The sequence below is a fragment of the Cebus imitator genome, unplaced genomic scaffold (assembly GCF_001604975.1).
Source record: "Cebus imitator isolate Cc_AM_T3 unplaced genomic scaffold, Cebus_imitator-1.0 Scaffold409, whole genome shotgun sequence".
NCBI lineage: Eukaryota > Metazoa > Chordata > Mammalia > Primates > Cebidae > Cebus > Cebus imitator.
In genome coordinates, this window is record NW_016107724.1 from 622,336 (window position 1) to 640,439 (window position 18,104).

Consider the following 18,104-nt stretch of genomic DNA (forward strand, 5'->3'; position numbering starts at 1 on the left):
CTACCAGAATGAGTTAAAAAAAAAAAGATACTCACACATACACGGAATTGAATACATGTGCTGTATTGCCTTCTAAAGGCATAAATACACAGGAGTGGAGATAAAGAAGGGGATGAATGGGAAAGAGTTCAGAACTCAGTGTTAACCTGAAAGGAAATGAGGCAGTGCAAGGGGAGAGAGGATCAAGGGAAAATAAATTATGTAGGCAACAGATGCATGCATCAGAAGTCTTTCGATCCCTAAACTGGCAAATTTTCTCCAGGGGACCATCAGTCAAAAGATGTCAAATTGATAGCTGGTTTTGCTTGTAATGCCTGTATTGTGTAGGACCTTCTGTGTAGGAACACAAGTTCCACTCTTGGACACAGTCGCAGTGCTTCCATTATCCTACAGAATTGATTGCTGCAAATGGTTCCTGGGAGGTGTGACCTGCTTAAAGGAAAGAACCAGGTTTCTTTTCTTCTTACTGAGGAAGGAAGACACTTGTCAGGATGTGAATTGGGTGAGTGAAAAGGAAAAGCGGAGAAAAAATCTGGTAATTCCTTCCCTTAGAGGAGGAAAAGAAAGAAGGTAACATTGGAACCTTGGAGAGGAGAAATACAGTGCATTTATTTCCAGCATCCCCGCAGTCACTTCGCTTCTCTTCAGACTCCCCCCCTATTCTCTAGTCTTGACCTGCCAATGCACTTGGATTCCACGTAAGCACCGGGATAGGCTGGGGGAAAAGGCCAGGTCAGCGCGGTGGGATACTGCGTTCCCTAAAATGAAAACTCAGCAGCGGGCCAGCAGTCGGTGTGCGCGCGTCGATGCGAGAGGATGCGTGCGTGGAAGCCGGCGGACGCAGTGGGCCGGGCGCCGCCCTCCCAGCCGCCCCGCCCAGCCCACCCCGCTCCGCGTTCTATAAAGGCCGCGCTGGGGCCCGCCCTCCTCACAGCCCGGGAGCGCGGCCTGCCGGGGAGGTGGTTCCAGTGCTCTCCACACAGTCACACTCCGCGCACTCACACACTTGGAAGCGCCTCCCCACGTCCCTCCCCTGCCCTTCTCTTGCTCTGCTCTCTTCTCCCTCACCACAAATAGTCGCCGACCTACTGCCAATCCGCCTCCCTCTCTCTCTCAACATGACTGACTGGAAAGCGGTGGCTCGGGCAGAACAGCTCTGCTGGCGCAGGCAGGAGGAGCAGGAGGATTATTAACGCAGCTCGACTCTGTGCAACTGAGAGTGGAGAGAAGGAGCCCAACGGCCGAGAAAGGGAGGGAGGGCAGAGGAGGGGGACCAGGAAGGACACCCCGGTGCCCCGAAGACATAAATCCCTGAGTGTCCGGGAGGAGCCTTAACAAGCGGCACGGAGCCCTCAAGGTAGTAACGCCCCTGGTGCCTCCGCGCCCAGCGGGTCGCGCGTCGCGTCGCCGCTGTGCGGGGCTGGCCGCAGGCGGACGCGGGGGATGACCGCCCGGCAGGTGACTGCGCCGTGCCGGGGCCGCCCCGGAGCAACGCGCGCCCAGGCCCGGAGTGCCGGCCGCGGGCCCGGCGTGCTCGGCGCAGAGACCTGGCCTTGCGGGCGGGGTGGGAAGGAGGCGGGCGGGCTCACTAGCTACCGGCCCGCGACTCCCGGTGCGCTGCGTGGCCATTTCCTCCGCGCTTCTGCGTGGTTTGCTGCCTGCGGCCGCAGCGGCCGCTCCAGGGCGATGCGGAGCGGTGGCCAAGGAGGCGAGAGTTGGCGCAGGCTTCTGGTCGCTCCCCTCCCTCGCCACTCACGTCCCGCAGGTAGGGGCGGCTGGCCAGTGCTGGCGCCCGGGCTGCGGGTGCTCAGGCGGGGACGGCGGCAAAGAGGGGGAAGGGAAGGAGGGGGCGGGGAGCCCGGGTCTCCCGGAGGAACCGCAGTGCCGGGCCGGGTCTGCCTCTTGCCTCCGCCTGCTAGTCCTTTGGCGCTGGTTTCCTGGATTGGAAGCAAGACCATGCCCAGAGGCAGCAGTAACAGCAGCGACTTAGAGTGAACCAATTGCTTTGTGGTGGCGTGTCAAGAGCCCCGGTGTGTGTGTGTGTGTGTTTTCACGCTCCGGACTAACCAGTGGGTTGGTTCACCTGCGTAGAAAGTCAGCCCTGAGCTGAAACCGCATGTGGCCCTCTGGCTGGCCCCTTTGACTTTTGGCTTGTGTCCCGGAGACTCGTACACACGGTGACAGCAAGGGGTAAGGGTGACGGAGGGATTTGTGAATGGTGCTTCTCCGCGCGTGGAGTCTGAGCCTTGCTGATGTAAAGGAGGAGGTATCCAGAGTGAGAAGAAAGGCTATTTATGGCAAAGAGTTGTGAAATTTCTTGGGGTTTCCTTTAGTGTATCCTGAGTTGCTCCCTTTCTCTCTCTCTCCTCTCTCTGTCTCAGAATTAGAAGCAATTATGCTTTCCCCTCCTTTCGTGGGACCTGGAATATGAAATGAAGTAAAACAAAAAACAAAAAAACAAAAAACTTATATTTTTACAGGTGGAAAAAAAAATACTTCTTAGAAGTTACAGATTCTTTGCCCTTTAATGTTTTTATGTCCTCTACTCCACTCCTCTTACCTTTTCAGGCAGTCAGTAGGACTTATAAGTCAGAAAATACCTACTTGGTTTCAACAGTTTTCATTTCTGAAATCTTTACAGTTGAATACCTTCCTATTGAAATGTAACACACATCCTCCATTCTCTGTCCCCCAAAGGCTATTAAAAATATGTACACGTTTAACGTAAAGGTGTTTTTATTAAAAGCCTCAGGGAGAACGGAGGCATGGACACCTAGGTGGGGGTCACTGGTTCCTTCAAAACTGGTTGTTAAGGGAAGACTTAAAATACTTTGAGTTTAGGCTATAACATAATTTGTTTTGGTTTCTCTTTCTGTTTACTTTATAACAGGTACATGTTCCAGATACGTAACTTGAAACTTAGAGATGACTTGGGGCAGTGCCTGTCACTGTTCTTATAAAATGAATGTTTTCTCTTAAAAGTAGCAACCTGTACTTTTATAGGACCATGACTGGGTTTGATAGGACAGTGTCCTTAATATTTCAAACAGATAACTGTAAGAGCGTGCCAGCACAACGTTTTTTAAACATTGAAATTCCATGTTGTAACCACATTTTCAATAGTTTCACCAAAGAAAGAGAAGTAAATTGGTCAACCTATTGTTAGAGTGATTTGTCTTCATTTAAATTAATTTTATCATTTTGGTCAAACAAACCAACTGTTGTTTGTATTGTTTTTTCAGCGTGAACATAGCTTTTCTTAAGAACTGGTTCATTTGAAAAACAAAGCAGTTAAGGATTTGATATTTATATTTTGTTAGATTTATATTGATTTGAAATACATTTTCAACACTGAAGCATGTGCGCAACTTTAAATATTAGGTTAGAACTCAGATGGGGAACCACACTCTGAGAGTTATTACCTCAACTATCCCAAACTATGGGAACATAAATATTATAGGGAACTTAAAAATGTAATTGATGAACTGTATTACTGCAATCATTAAAAGTCCGATTTATGAGTATTTTGTTTTTTGACAGTCAAGAGAATCAGCAACTGTTCATTATTTTAAAGATACATTATTTACACCATTGAATGTTAATTTAGATAAAACTAAAAGTAGAAAATGAAGAATTTATTATATTTTTACCATAATAGTTATTCAACCCTTTATTGCATTTTATTATTCATCATAATGCTCATAATAAAGGGCCTACTGTGTGCAAGGTACTAATGTCTAGGCATTGGAAAGGAACGGGAGATTCCTTGCTCCCTGTCCTTCGGAACTTACTTGCCATGTGGGAGGAATGTGATGCTCATGCTTGAGCATAGAGTTAATAACCCATAACAATAAGAGATTACATGTCTAATGAGTACTACAGGAGTTCAGAGCATGACAATAACATTTCATACTGGATTTTGTTTGAGAATGCTTCGGGGGTAGGTAAGACTTGCTTGGTCTTGATCTTAAAGGATAAGTACGATTAGTACGTTGTGAATAAGAAAAATAAAAGGCATAAGATGCAAGTGTCCTGGAATAATAGTAAAGAATACATAAGGGAAGATAAGTTTGTTTTTACATAAATTAAGATATTGCTGGATACTTTGCAGAGTGCAGGTAGGGTCTGTTTTGGATGTACATCCTTCTACACATTCATTTTTTTTTTTTTTTAGATGGATTTTTGCTCTGTCACCCAGGCTGGAGTGCAGTGGCACAGTCTCAGCTTACTGCAACCTCTGCCTCCTGGGTTCAAGTGATTCTCCTGCCACAGCTTCCCGAGTAGCTGAGACTACAGGTGCATGCCACCTTGCCCAGCTAATTTTTGTATTTTTAGTAGAAGCAGGGTTTTGCCATGTTGGCCAGACTGGTTTCAAACTCCTTACCTCAGGTGATCCACCTACCTTGACATCCCAAGTGCTGGGATTATAGTCGCGAGCTACTGCACTCGGCCTATATTGCCTTTTAACAGGCAATATGTACTTGTATTACTGTAATAGTACAATAGAGTTCTCGTACAGAATATGTGCTTTAAAAATGTAAATGTATCCTCATCTCACTAATGTGTTGAGTAAAAGTGGTGCACATGCAACCTCTTTGTAGTGAGGCATTTTTGGTGTTTCCTTAAGCAAATCTTTTTAGGTTTGCTGTAAAGAAGTGTGATGATGTGTAAAATAATAAAAGTATTAATAGTGAGCATTCATTTAATACTTAACATTTTATTCTTCATATAAAATGTGTAGTCAAATAATATATTTTCTGTAATGTTTTATTTTAAAGTTTTTAGATTTATTGAACCCATTAGATTAGATTTTATTTAAAGTTATTGTATGCATCCACATAATAGTTAATCTATCCCTACATTATTTGTCATGAATATAGAGCTATGATACAGTGCTTGTGGCAAACATTTTAGAATTTTAGCAACAATTTTATGGCTATTTTAAGTATCTTCTGATAAATAAATTGTATTAACAATAAAAACAATTCTCTATTCTAAACTTAGTTGATTTTTCTTTGTGTATATATGTTTATTTTAGACAAACTGTGTCTTTGTGCATATATGTGTATTTTAGAACCACTGTTTAAAATGCATTTCTTTATTTCAAGAATAAAGGGGAAACATCTGATTTGACTTTGGGTCTGTCTATTCAGTATGACACCCCAGAAGTATGTTGTGGTGACAGTAAAGAAATTGTACAAATATTAGACATGGCTTTCAAGAAATAACCAAATGGAATTACTTTCAGATTAGTTGAATTAAAATATTTTCATATATATATTTTGTTGACAATGAATAGATAAGTGTTATTACAAAAGTGAAAGGCTATTAAATCACCAGTTTTATATTCTTGCAAGAATGGAATGATTCCCCATGTAGTTAGGGTACAAACCAGCCTATCTGTTAATTGGTACCTTTTGAGTTTGGCTTTGGACTATATGTCACAGGTGTATCATTTTGATAATGTAATCTCATCCACTGTATGACTGACAGCTTCTGCATGATTTCCCTATTGGATAGTGACAAAATCTGTTTGCTTTATAGTGAGTACATACGCTTCTATCAGCAATATTATCTTCCCTGTGCAAGAGTGTCAGTTAACAATAAAACATGAAGTCTGGGGTGGAAGAAGCAGTGAAAAAAGATGGGGAGATTGAGGAGAAAACACCATAACAAAAGGAACATGTTTTACTATGAAGCTTAAACTGAATATTAAAATGTAAAGCTGACCATTCTAAACTGCAATACATTACCAAGATGTTGTTATCAGTCTGCTTGTGAACAACCATATTGCATTTTAAGTTGTTCCCATGCAGGCTAAATTTTTTACAAAGTGTTTGTTGGAAATGTTTACTGAGGTTTTCAGCATATTAAAAATTGTTAAAATATTTTTGCTTAGATCATTAATGAAGTTATTTGCCAAATTCCTGGCCCTATACCTAGGTTAGCTTAAAACATGGCTTTTGGTTTTGCATCATTTACACTGCATTAACTCTTCTAAAATATTAAACTTGATTAAAATTTTTGAATTTTTAAATTGTGCTTTGATACTAAATACAGTCCAAAGGACTTTTATAAAGAAACACTTTATTATCTAATGACAACTCTTAACCTAGAGTAGTGGTTTTCAAAATGTGGTCCCCTAAGCAGCAGCAGCAACTATAAAAACTTGTTAAAATGCCATATCTGGCTCCCCATGACAGACTGATTGATTCAGAAGGGGTGGGGTTCTCTATGTGATTCTTATGTACTCTAGAGTTTGAGAGCCACTGACCTAGAGTATTTCAGAGTGAAATTTGAAGGCTATGTCTTTTGTCTGTTTTATAAATAAGTACTTTTCTCAGCTGGTAGTAAACTAAGGTTCAAATATTCAGTCTTGGAAGATATTGTACTATCTATCAAAAGATTTTTGTATTAACTATGTTTTCTGACCAAAATTTTAATGAATTGCCATTGCTTGTGCACAAATTTGCTGTTGTCTGGGGAGGGAATACATGATAATTTAACTGGATAGTAATGACCCCAGGCTGGACCTTACTGGTAGTTAGTTATAACGCAAAGGGTATGCACAATACAAACTTGGCCAATTTCTGTTTAGCTTTGTTGACTCTCGTGATATTTTTGGTTTTGTCATATAGTAAGCACCTTTCTCTGGATAAAATTACAGCTATTTTAAGCTATGCAATAATAATGTCACACATGTGAAATGTTCTAAGTGTCACTGTTGAAATAAATTTTAGAACATACCTCTACATCTTTCAAGGTTAAAGATAATGTGTTCACATCCTGTACCTCTTTTATACCACTCTTCCTCTCCCTCACCTCCGAACTCTTGCTTCTCTACTTCAATCATCACTTCCCTAAGGATACCTTTCCTGGCCTTGTTTTCTGTATCAGTTGCCCTGTTATATATAGTTTTGCATTATGTTCCCCTTCCTTGTGGTACTTTTTGCAGTTTCAATTTTATGTTTTGCATGATGGTTAAGTATTGCTTCATCAGTGTTAGCATCATCCAGCACATAATAGATGCCCAGTAAATAGTGCTTAAAAGAACATATGATAGCCAGGTGTGGTGGCTCATGCCTGTAATCCCAGCTACTCAGGAGGCTGAGGCAGGAGAATTGCTTGAACCTGGAGGTGGAGGTTGCGGTGAGCCAATATCGCACCATTGCACTGAGCCGAGAACATGCCATTGCACTCCAGTGGCTCATGCCTGTAATCTCAGCACTTTGGGAGGCCGAGGCAGGCCGATTTGAGGTTGGGAGATCGACACCATCCTGGCCAGCAGGGTGAAACCCCATCTCTAATAAAAATACAAAAAATTAGCTGGATGTGGTGGTGCATACCTGTAGTCACAGCTACTTGGGAGGCTGAGGCAGGAGAATCGCCTGAACCTGGGAGGCGGAGGTTGCAGTGAGCCGAGATTGTGCAACTGCACTCCAGCCTGGCAACACAATGAGACTACATCTCAAAAAAAAAAAAAAGAATAAATAACTGAGCTTCTGTGCCCTCATTCTAAGGATGTTTTATTTTTTCCAAAGAATGAAATCTTAAGAAACATTAAAGATAAGGGGAGTCTTAGAATTTTTGCAAACATAGATATTTATTTCCTTTTTATTTTGCAAATGATGAAATATTATTTTATTAACAATAACTGACTATAATGTGCTGGACACTTCTTACATGATATATACTTTATAATGTTATGCCATGTCATTCTAATGTTGTAAAGTTAGTTTGATGCCTATACTAGAGATGAGGAAACCAAGTCTCTGTTCTATGGTTTGCTAAACTGTATAGACCAAACTTTATTTTTAAAATTAGAATGATGCAAAAATTATGAAACCCATACACAGAGAAAGTCTGAAGGAGTATATCTTTTCTTTATTCCTAATTTAACCAAGGTCCCAACAGCAATATCTGTGTATTACCTGTCTTTTTGCTACCATCTTCAATGATGCTGCCATTGTTTCTTGGGCCATTTTCCAGTGACCCAAGGAGGACTTGGAGAAGGAGGACCTGCAAGGCTGGAACTTTCATCTTATTGCTATTTTTAATAGGGATATGGTGCACTCTCAGTGCCATTCAACCACAATTCTCTTACTCTATTTAGTCAGTGTCACTCAACTCTTTAATGAAAATGTAAGATGTAACCTGGTATAATTTTGTGAATGTGTGACTTCATGCAGAGAAAAGTTCACACATTAGATATTCTTTTTCATATTTTAAGTTATGCAGCTTATCTTCTGGAAAGGTTCATGCAAAGCTTTGAGCATCTTGCTTAAGAAAAGTTGAGCTTAGGCACAAGTTATGAATCTAGCTTTCCTCCCGTGAAGAGGAAGGATGTTCGCTGCTACTATCAGATTTAATTTAGTTTCTTTTAACTTTTATTCTTTAGTTCATCTATTTAACTGTGGGTTTAATCAGTGTACACATGTTCATAGCAAATGATATATTTAAAAATTGATTTCATAGAAGTAAGTGGACAGAAAGTCAAATTTGGTTATTTTGAAGCTCTCTACTAGACTATACAAAGTTATATATTTTATAATGTCTTTAAATTAGTCAAAATCATGAATAAAGCTAGATGAATAATATCCAGGATGAAAAAATGTTTTTTTAACTAAGTATTTCACTTATGGCCTATTTTGTAACTTTTGTCAAAATCTGTTTCTGCTTTTGGAAGAATTAACTCTAACTTGAGCTTAGCTCCTGATTCAGGAGCATTCCTTCTATATAATGAAGTAGTAACGGATTTAAGTCCCAACATTTTGGGACTTAACATTAAGCAGCCCTTAATATTCAACTCTAATGTTACCACATATTTCTAGTAATTAGGCTTACTTCTGTAACTGAAACTGATTTCTCACTTAATAATTTCGCCTGTGTCTTGGTAAATTACCCAATCTCACTATTCCTCCTAGCATTTGAGCAAGGTCCTTCTTTTGAAAAGACTGGGATCCTGCTTCTGAAACAACCTCATTTACTGAGTCATTTTATTTGCCAGCAGGCTCCCAAAAGTACACTTTCCTGGATCTCTAAACATTGCTAGCTCTTAGGAGTATGCTTCATTTCAATACTTATTCTTGGACTTCCACGATGCCAGCTACTTAGGACATATTGCCTTGCTCCTGCATACTTAGACTGGGTAGACTTTTTATAAGTATTTACAGCTGTGCCTCTGGAGTGCTTTCTAAAGTACAGTGCAAGTATAGCACGAGGTTAGGACCATCACCAGACTATTTCATTTTGCTGCATGTAACCTTTCCTTACCTGGTTGTGCCCCGCTAGAGAGATAGTCATGTGTCATCATTGACAACAAAATGTTTATTAAGTAGTTAAAGTCTATCAGTTTCAAAAATAATGCACCTCTTATTGGTATAATCTTAAAGTATAAATTACCAATAATTTATGACATTTACTGAACAGTTATACACAATAAATGAAATACTTGTTATTCTGTCTTATTTGGTGTCCAGTTATGATACGTGTATACAAATATGTGCACAATTTGTATATGAATTATTTAGGGTTTGCCCTTTTCTCTTTTTCTAGTTGCTTGTTAAGTTCATGATGTTATGACTCTTCTGCATTCTCCTTTATAATCTTATTTGTATGCAGTGTATTTAGAATGTAGAACAATTGATGGAATTTATTCCATACAGTGAGGTTTCTTCTCTAATTTCTCCATTTCGTTAGTGAAATTTAGTACTGTTCCCGTGCTCAAGGGATATTTGTTAGCTGGGTGTGGTGGAGCACTCCTGTAGGTCCCAGATACTTGGGAGGCTGAGGTGGGAGGATCACGTGGGCCCAGGAGTTTGAGGCTGCAGTGAGCTATGATCACACCATGTACTCCAGCTTGGGCAACAGCAAGACCCTGTCTCTAAAAAAGAAAAAGGAAAAAAATAGAAGTGTCTGCTCAGCCAAGTGTACTACTCTAATTTAGCCTTCATGGGGGTATCAGTGATATACCATTCTTATTAAACAAATTCAGAGTAAGTTGTATTTATGTACCTATTCACTGAAATTAGCTCTTTCTTGGAAATAGTTAAATATTTTAATTCTGTTAATGAATTTTTATTGTGTGTGTGTGTTTTGCAATAGCAGCAAATAATGTATCACAAACCTGCATTATGTTTACAAATAAAAGCAAAGTAAACCTGAATTAGGGGCATGGCAAAAAATAAATAACTTTCTGTACAGTTATTCCTTAAGAGAAGTGTTTTTATGTTTGTCTGTTTAGTTTTTTTCTTTATTTTATAGATATAGAAGGGACCAGCACATTAAATCTGAATATATAAAATGTATTGTGAGTGCTTCTTTATATTAGACAATATTCTTCGGGGCATTTAGGAAAAGCTTAAAGGGAGAAAACCATGCATATATCCCAGAAACATCAGTGAGAAGCTAGGAAAAGGAGGGAAATACTAGCACCAAACCAGACTCAAATTCATTGTTATAAATATAGATTAAGAATAACTTATTTCACGTAAAGTTTCAGTATATTTTAGAAATAACAAAACCCTACTGAGTTTGTACAATAAGATGCTAAATTTTCAAAGGAATGTTACCTAGTGCACAGATAGCTGAAGAATAATTATTGAAATTTTTCAGCTATTAATATTGTATTCATATATAATAGACCAAGGAATATTAAAAGTATTCATTAATAAATGAGTTCCATAACAGAATTTTACTCCCATAATATAAATCTTAAAAATTAAAGTACAGATTACTAAACTGGGCCATTAAATGAAACATTACAAATTTGTACACAGGTATATAAACTTTTAGAAACATTATGACTAAAATATGACTTTGAGAAGTATTTCTTAGAGGATACCTCAAAGTGTAAATATAGGTGAATTGAGGAGATAGGTTTATGGTCAACAACAGTTCAGTTTCTGATAGGAGGAAGGGTCCTGAAATGGGAAGTTTTATGTTAATTATAGGGACAGTATAGTATGAATTCTAGCCTGGATTGAAGCACAAAGGGGATAAAGACCTCAGAGTGCTAACTATACAGTGAGGAGAAGGAAGGTATTGTCTCCCTGGATATTTCTGAGGAGAGTCAGGTTCATTGGATGGTGATATAGAAAGCACCCAGCCTCAAAGTCCTGATGCAGGAAATAAATGGATGAGATATTTTAAAAGCCAAGGAATTATAATTTGAATATAAAACAGATAAGTAACTTTGAGTTCTGGAGATTCTCTAATCTCAATTCCAATCTGCTTGACGCCAGTCTGCACAGTCACCTTTGACACAGAGGAGCTATCCAGGGTACTAGATCCTGCTGCCTTCTCTTGCAAAAATGCAAAATATGTTGTTTTTGTTTATGTTAATAATAGAGTCTGCTGCTGCAGATGCTACATCTGTAATTACTAAACTGCAATTACTAGCCTTCCATCACTTGGCTTATTGTAGTGGGCCCTTCAAAGTTCCTTTCAAAAGTAAATTCATGGAAGGCCTTCTCAATTTCACGTAAAAAGCATATTCTGAGTTCCAGTAATATCCTGTGTATATTAGTATCCAATCACCATTTAACATATCATAATCACTGCTTGTTTGTACTTCATGTTCAGTAGATGGTGAGTTCTATCAGGGCAGGTTTTTTGTTTGTTTGTTTGTTTTTAATTTTATTCTCTTTCCCCACCAGTTGGTCTAAACCAGAGATGTGACAATACTGTGTTTGCAAGTGAGAAATGGATGAATAAATGCACTACTGCTTAAGAGTGATGTGGATTTCTCATTTTTATTTTTATTTTTGGAGACCAAGTCTTGCTCTGTCATGTAGGCTAGAGTGCAGTAGCACATTCATATCTCATTGCAGCCTCAAAATCCTGGGCTCAAGTGATCTTCTCACCTATGCCTCCCGAGCATCTGGGACTATAAGTACACACCACTACACTCAACTGAGAATGGCATGAATTTTGTCCCCATTGTGTGAACTAGCTCCAGTGCTGAACATTGTTCTGAATCCTACCCTAGGCTCACTTTGAACACTGCTCTCCCTGGCTATTTCATAGACTGAAAATTTATTCTTAATTTGGAGCTGAATAGCTGACACTGGCTAAAAGTCTCAAAGTAAATGAAAGAACTGGAGGAACTGTAGCACCTAAACTACATGCATTAGGTGTTTTGAGGTCCAGGGAAGCAAGAAGCAGTGGCAAAGGCTAATTTGGAGAATGGAGGTCAAAGGAGAGTCTGTTTTGTCACTTCCTCAAACCAAAATCCTGAACACTTACTCCATGTTCACTTTTTAAGGCCTTTGGGTTATGGCATTTTCTCCTACTTTATACAGCCCGGATTCACATTTTGAAATGTTGACAAATCTGAGGTCATGTGAGGCTGCCAGAATTCTTTTGTTCAGTAAACAAATGTTACTAGGCCCTATGCATGTATCAGTTAATGAGACCGCGTATGTTTCCTGTCCCTATATGATCGATGTCCTTGTTGAGAACAGAAGTTGGTAGACTTTTGTTTCTTCTAGTAGCCACATTAGTGACATCCTAGCTTGCCACACAGAGTGACTGTGCTTGTTTTCAGGTCTCCACCCTGCTGCCCCACATCATTTCCCTAAGTTTCCAATGTGGCAAAATGGTACTAAGTCATCACAGAAAAACTCTTATTTACATAATAGATATCCTGCCTTTACTGTGGTATTGATCTGCTGATCACTTTGCATGATGTTGGTAGATTATGTGCCTATATAGATCTTTCCTTATAGAGATATTTTCAGAGCAGTTTAGGTTCCATGGTTTCTATTTTGGTCAGAAATTCCCTGTATTTCAAGTGCATAAACCATAGAAAATAGTTGTGTGGCCTTTAGGTGGAGTATATTTTCACTTTATAGGTCTAACTCACATGTTTTTGAAGTACATATATTATATATCCTGCAGGTTATATGGTCCTGTTTCCGTTTTTTTTTTTTTTTTTTTTTTTTTTTTATTGCCAATTGTTATACTTTATGAAGTAGAAAAAGAAAAGCTGTACTTCTTGGTAATTTTCTTCCTTGAGAACACAGTTGTATAACTCAAATAACTAATATGGATTAAAAATAACTTAGGTGTAAAAATGTGAAAATGAGGTATGTGCCGTGGTTCATGCCTGTAATCCCAGCACTTTGGGAGGCCGAGGTGGGCAGATCACCTGAGGTCAGGAGTTTAAGATCAGCCTGGACAATATGGTGAAACCCTGTCTCTACTAAAACAATTCAAAAATTAACCAGGTGTTGTGGTGAGCACCTGTAATCTCAGCTACTCGGGAGGCTGAGGCAGGAGAATTGCTTGAATCCGGGAAGAGGAGGTTGCAGTGAGCCGAGATCATGCCACTTGCACTCCAGCCTGGGTGACAGAGTGAGACTATCTGAAAAATAAATAAATAAATTAATAAATGTATGAAAGCGAAAAATGAATAAAGCAAAAGTTCTCAGTAATCATTCTGAATAAACTGATTACTAACAGAAAATTTCTTTGCTAATCATTTAAAATTATGTCAAATAATATGAGCATCATTAATTGTATAAAGGCCACTAATACTATTTTCTGATTATTACTAGAGCTGAAATACTCTTAATAAAAACTATGTTTAATCTATCTAAAACAAAAGTTGCCTTAAAACCCTTTCAAGAGTAAGTATGTGTGTGCAAAGTTTAGGTGTTTTATAGTGAAACTTAAGAGAAAGGGAAGAGTTTTAGCAATCATGTAAATCATTTGTGTTGTGTAAATACAGCCCTTGGAATCCTCAGTACTCAGTCAAGTTTAGGACTCCTTAGGGACCAAAAGTGATGATTGCCTTTGGTTTAGAGTGTGGTTATAGAAAGATGGAGATTATGTTCTTCTTTGACAAAAGAAAGTAATGCTGTTAGGGTTAGGGTTAGGGTTAGGGTTAGGGCACACATTTTATTGAATTAAAATTTTTTGACTTAAATATTTTTTGACATTAAGTCAAACTTGTGTCAATTTTTGTCATGTGTGTATGAACACATGTACACAGGTATGTAGTAATTTATTATTAAAATTATCTTATATAACTTTCTTCTAATTAGGTATTTTTGGTCTACTTTTTGAGAGGGGAGGGTTTAGTGTTCTTCAGAGAAACAGAAACAACAAAATATCTATTTATTTATCTATCTGCCTACTTATTGTCTATCTTCTTATCTACCTATCAAAAGATTTATTCTAAGTAATTGGCTTACATAACTGAAATCTGTAGAACTGTCTGGAAGGCTGGGAACTCAGGCAGGATTTTTATATTACAGTTTTGAAGCAGAATTCTTTGTTTTCCAGCAAAAGTCAGTTTTTGTTCTTGTTGCCTTCAGCTCATTAGATGAGACCCACCCCACATTGTCAAGGGTAATCTGCTTTACTTAAAGCCAAATGATTGTACATATTAATCATATCTATAAGATGATTTTACATTAACATCTAGAGCAATGATTTATCAAACAGCTGGGCATTATAGCCCAGCCAAATTGATACATAAAATTACCCAAAACAAGGGATGAAGGATGATATGTTAAGCCCTTTCTGTTTTACATAATATGTTGGTATATACATACTTTTTCTTTGGTCAGAGATATTTTAGCATTGGTTAGTTACTGGTATATATAGACACAGGTCATCATTCATTTGTTCTTTATTCATTTATTTAGTATGCAATATGTGCAAAAGACAATGCTATGCAATTGAATAATTTAAAAAAATGAATGAGGAGACTGTCTTTTAAGTGTGTTAACAACTCTAGTGGAAGAGCCACAAATGTATTAGATGACTGACTGATAAATAAATTTGTGGAATGAAAATGCACTTTTCCAACTTTGCTAATGAAATATCATTTTTCCCATGAGCAATCCCCTCAAAACCCCCTATTTCAAGGTTAATATGCCGAGCTATTACACTTATTAGTTTAAGGATAAGTTGTATGTAAAATAGGATCCTGAAAGGTATGCTTGCCCACTGCAGGTCAACTTCATTTGGACAATGTTGACTGTGCATACATTTATTTTAGCACATTAAAGAGTTTGTACCTGTATTCAACCTATGCAAAGGTGATTCCGTATATGCTCAGAGAGGCGTGACAAGTGGATTGTTGTGTTTTATTGATAGTCTTGCTCTTTATATAGCATAGAGTAATAAACATTTGTACTGGCTGTAAATAGGTGTTTTTGTTGCCTTCGTGTTCCAAAACTGCGTTGTGTTTCTATGTTTTCTTTCAACGAAGATGGATTTGTCTGCCTGGCTTTGGAAGCCCTTTGTAAGCTCACCACACTTTGTTAATCCAAACACAGATCTTCTACTTTGTTAAGGTCATGTAACTTAGAGCACCCTCATCCACAAAGCATATGCATTTAATCCTTTCTGTTTATGCAAATCTCAGCTGTCATTACAGGCCTAAGTCCATGAAACCTTCCATGACGACTTTAACCCTCCTGGGGAGTTTCTTTTGCAGCACTCTGGGTTGTGAGCAATACCTAGTTGGCACCAGACAATTAAGTAGAGTCTGTTCTGCTACAATGCATTTTTCTATAGTGGGAATTAGCTCCAACATGATGGATAAATAGGGGAATTGTGTTAGAAAAATGTGGAAGTTCTTTCATGTGTGTTTTTTCCCCCAGCATTATCATATTTATCTTTGCCAAATAACTACAGCTGAATGCAAAGTATACTAATACAGGCAAATGCACAGTACAACAGAGGGATATTGTATTATTTATTTATAACTTTGTTTTGTTTTAGTATGAGTAAGCCATAATTTTAGCTTTGAAAGTGCTTATTGTGCAGTTTTTCTTGATCTCTACAGCCTCTTGGCTACCTTCATTTTTTTTTTTTAAAGAGAAAATTTGTGTATTTTCTGTATTATTTCTTTATTGAGAATTATACATGTCCTTATGTCCTTTTAGGCTTGCAGGTTGTTTATAAAAATTGTTATGGTTTTGGTTAGAACTTTATTTTATAAATTGCATAGATTTTAAATGTTTCTGCAACAGCTCTATTTTTTGATTATCCCTGTTATAGTTATTGCTCAATTTTTCAGAATAACAGAACACATATATTGCAGTAGCAGGAATTCAGCAAATTTACATGAAATCACTTAAATTTTATTTGGTATCCACTATGTGTCACCTTCTGGTGCTAATGTTGAATGTATTAAAAGTAAGAAAGGCTTGCTTTTTTGTACACTGGGCTTTCTAAACAAATATCCTGTATGATGGTAGTTGTAGTTCTTAGTTTATTTGAAGGGGAGGAAGAGAGATAATAAGAAATAACTGTGTTACTGCAAACATCGGTTTCAGCAAACACCAGGTTTTGTTCTTGATGCCTTCAACTGCATATTTTCCCCTCTGCCTGGAATATTCTCCCATGCCTGCCTTATTAAGCCAGCTTCTTCTCACGCTTCATCTTGCAAGGCAAACATCATGTCTTCACATTAATTTAAACTCTCAGCACTATGTACCATATACCTTTCTTTCATAGCTTTTAAGGTAGCTGCAAATTTTTAGTCATTTGTGAGATTATTCAAATAACATCTATTTTCTTAGACTGTAAACTTCATGAGAAGACAATTCATGTTTGTTTTTTCCACCATTGTATTTCTATTTCCTAGCAAGTACACACACACACACACACACACACACACACACACAGACTAGATATTAATATACCATTATAAATATACCAATATATTACATTTATATGTAATATATATAATACTTAAATGTATGTAATATGTATATGTTAGATATATGTAGTATATAATACCTAAATATATAATTTTTTGTTGATTCAGTGGATTTTGGATAAATTAACTTTTCTTTTTTCATTATTTTGTATAAATTAACTTGTCTTTTAAATTTTTTTAAACAATTAAATCTTGACTATGCATCCTAGAATTAGTTATTTTACTTCTCTACCCCTACTTTTTTTTTTCCTGAGATAGAGTCCTGCTCTGTCACCCAAGCTGGAGTGCAGTGGTGTGATCATAGCTTACTACAGCCTTGAACCCTGGACTCAAGCAATCCTCCCACCTCAGCCTCCCAAGTAGCTGGGAACACAGGCATGTGCCACCACACCCAAGTCATGTTTTGTTGTTGTTGTTTGTAGAGACGGGGTCTCCTTGTGTTACTCAGGTTGGTCTTGAACTCTTGGACTCAAGCAGTCCACCCACCTCAGCCTCCCAAAGTGTTGGGATTACAGGCGTTAGTCACCAATCCTCGCCCACATCTCCTTTGTTATCATCACATTTCCTGGTCTGTATTCCCATTACTTGTAAGGCCACTTCAGCACCCAAGCTGTAAGATACCTTTTTAAAAGAGAAAGATATAAATCACTTGTTACATATCAGGTCGTTCCATCTATTGCTTTTTTCTCTCAAAACTTGGATTTGTTTCTTAAAATTTCATTTTATTATAATTCACAGTTTTCCTGAACTTGCTTCCATACTTTACCTGTTCAAATTATAGCTAGGTAATATTCATATTCTTATCAGGGAAACTTGATTGTGGAAGGAAAAGTTTACTATTCATTGGATTAATTGTGGATGACATCTTTGCTGTTTCCTATTAAATATGACATGTAGATGGCTAGATTATTTAAAATATTGTTAAGTTAAGTACCTGTGAATGATCATCATATACCTCTTGTAACATTCATCCCACTATGCCTTATAAAGAATTGCTTCACTGCCACTGCCTTGGATATAAATTACATGAGGCGTTTGTGAATGTGTAGTCAAATTTACTCAATGCACATAGTAAACAGCTGAGTAAATTCTTGTTTAAGCAGTGAGGAAAAAAATGTGATAAAGTAGTGAAATATAGTTAGGATATATCTAGTCATCATTTCAGGCATAAATACCAACTGGATTCTAGGTTACCTGGACAATTTAAAGTTTTAGAGAATACAGTATAATAATCAAATAGTACTTTTTGCTTTCTGTGCATCACAATTACATGCAGCCAATTTCAGGTATTCAGATTATGTACTATTTTTATGCCTTATGGAAAAAATTATTTAAATTATTTTATTCTAATGCTTAGGTTCCTCTTTGTGAATTCAAATGCCCCAATTACTCATTTCGTTCATTGTTTACTTTTTGTATTATA

General features: G+C 37.9%; 1 protein-coding gene across 1 annotated transcript in view; it reads left to right on the forward strand.

The window, feature by feature from the left end:
* The first annotated feature begins 935 nt into the window (after nt 1–935).
* CCSER1 (coiled-coil serine rich protein 1) overlaps nt 936–18,104 on the forward strand; it is a 764,265-nt gene continuing 747,096 nt past the window's right edge. Inside the window, exon 1 of the mRNA XM_017509178.2 lies at nt 936–1,357. The gene's annotated coding sequence lies outside the window, so the exon portion shown is untranslated. The remainder of the gene's footprint in view (nt 1,358–18,104) is intronic.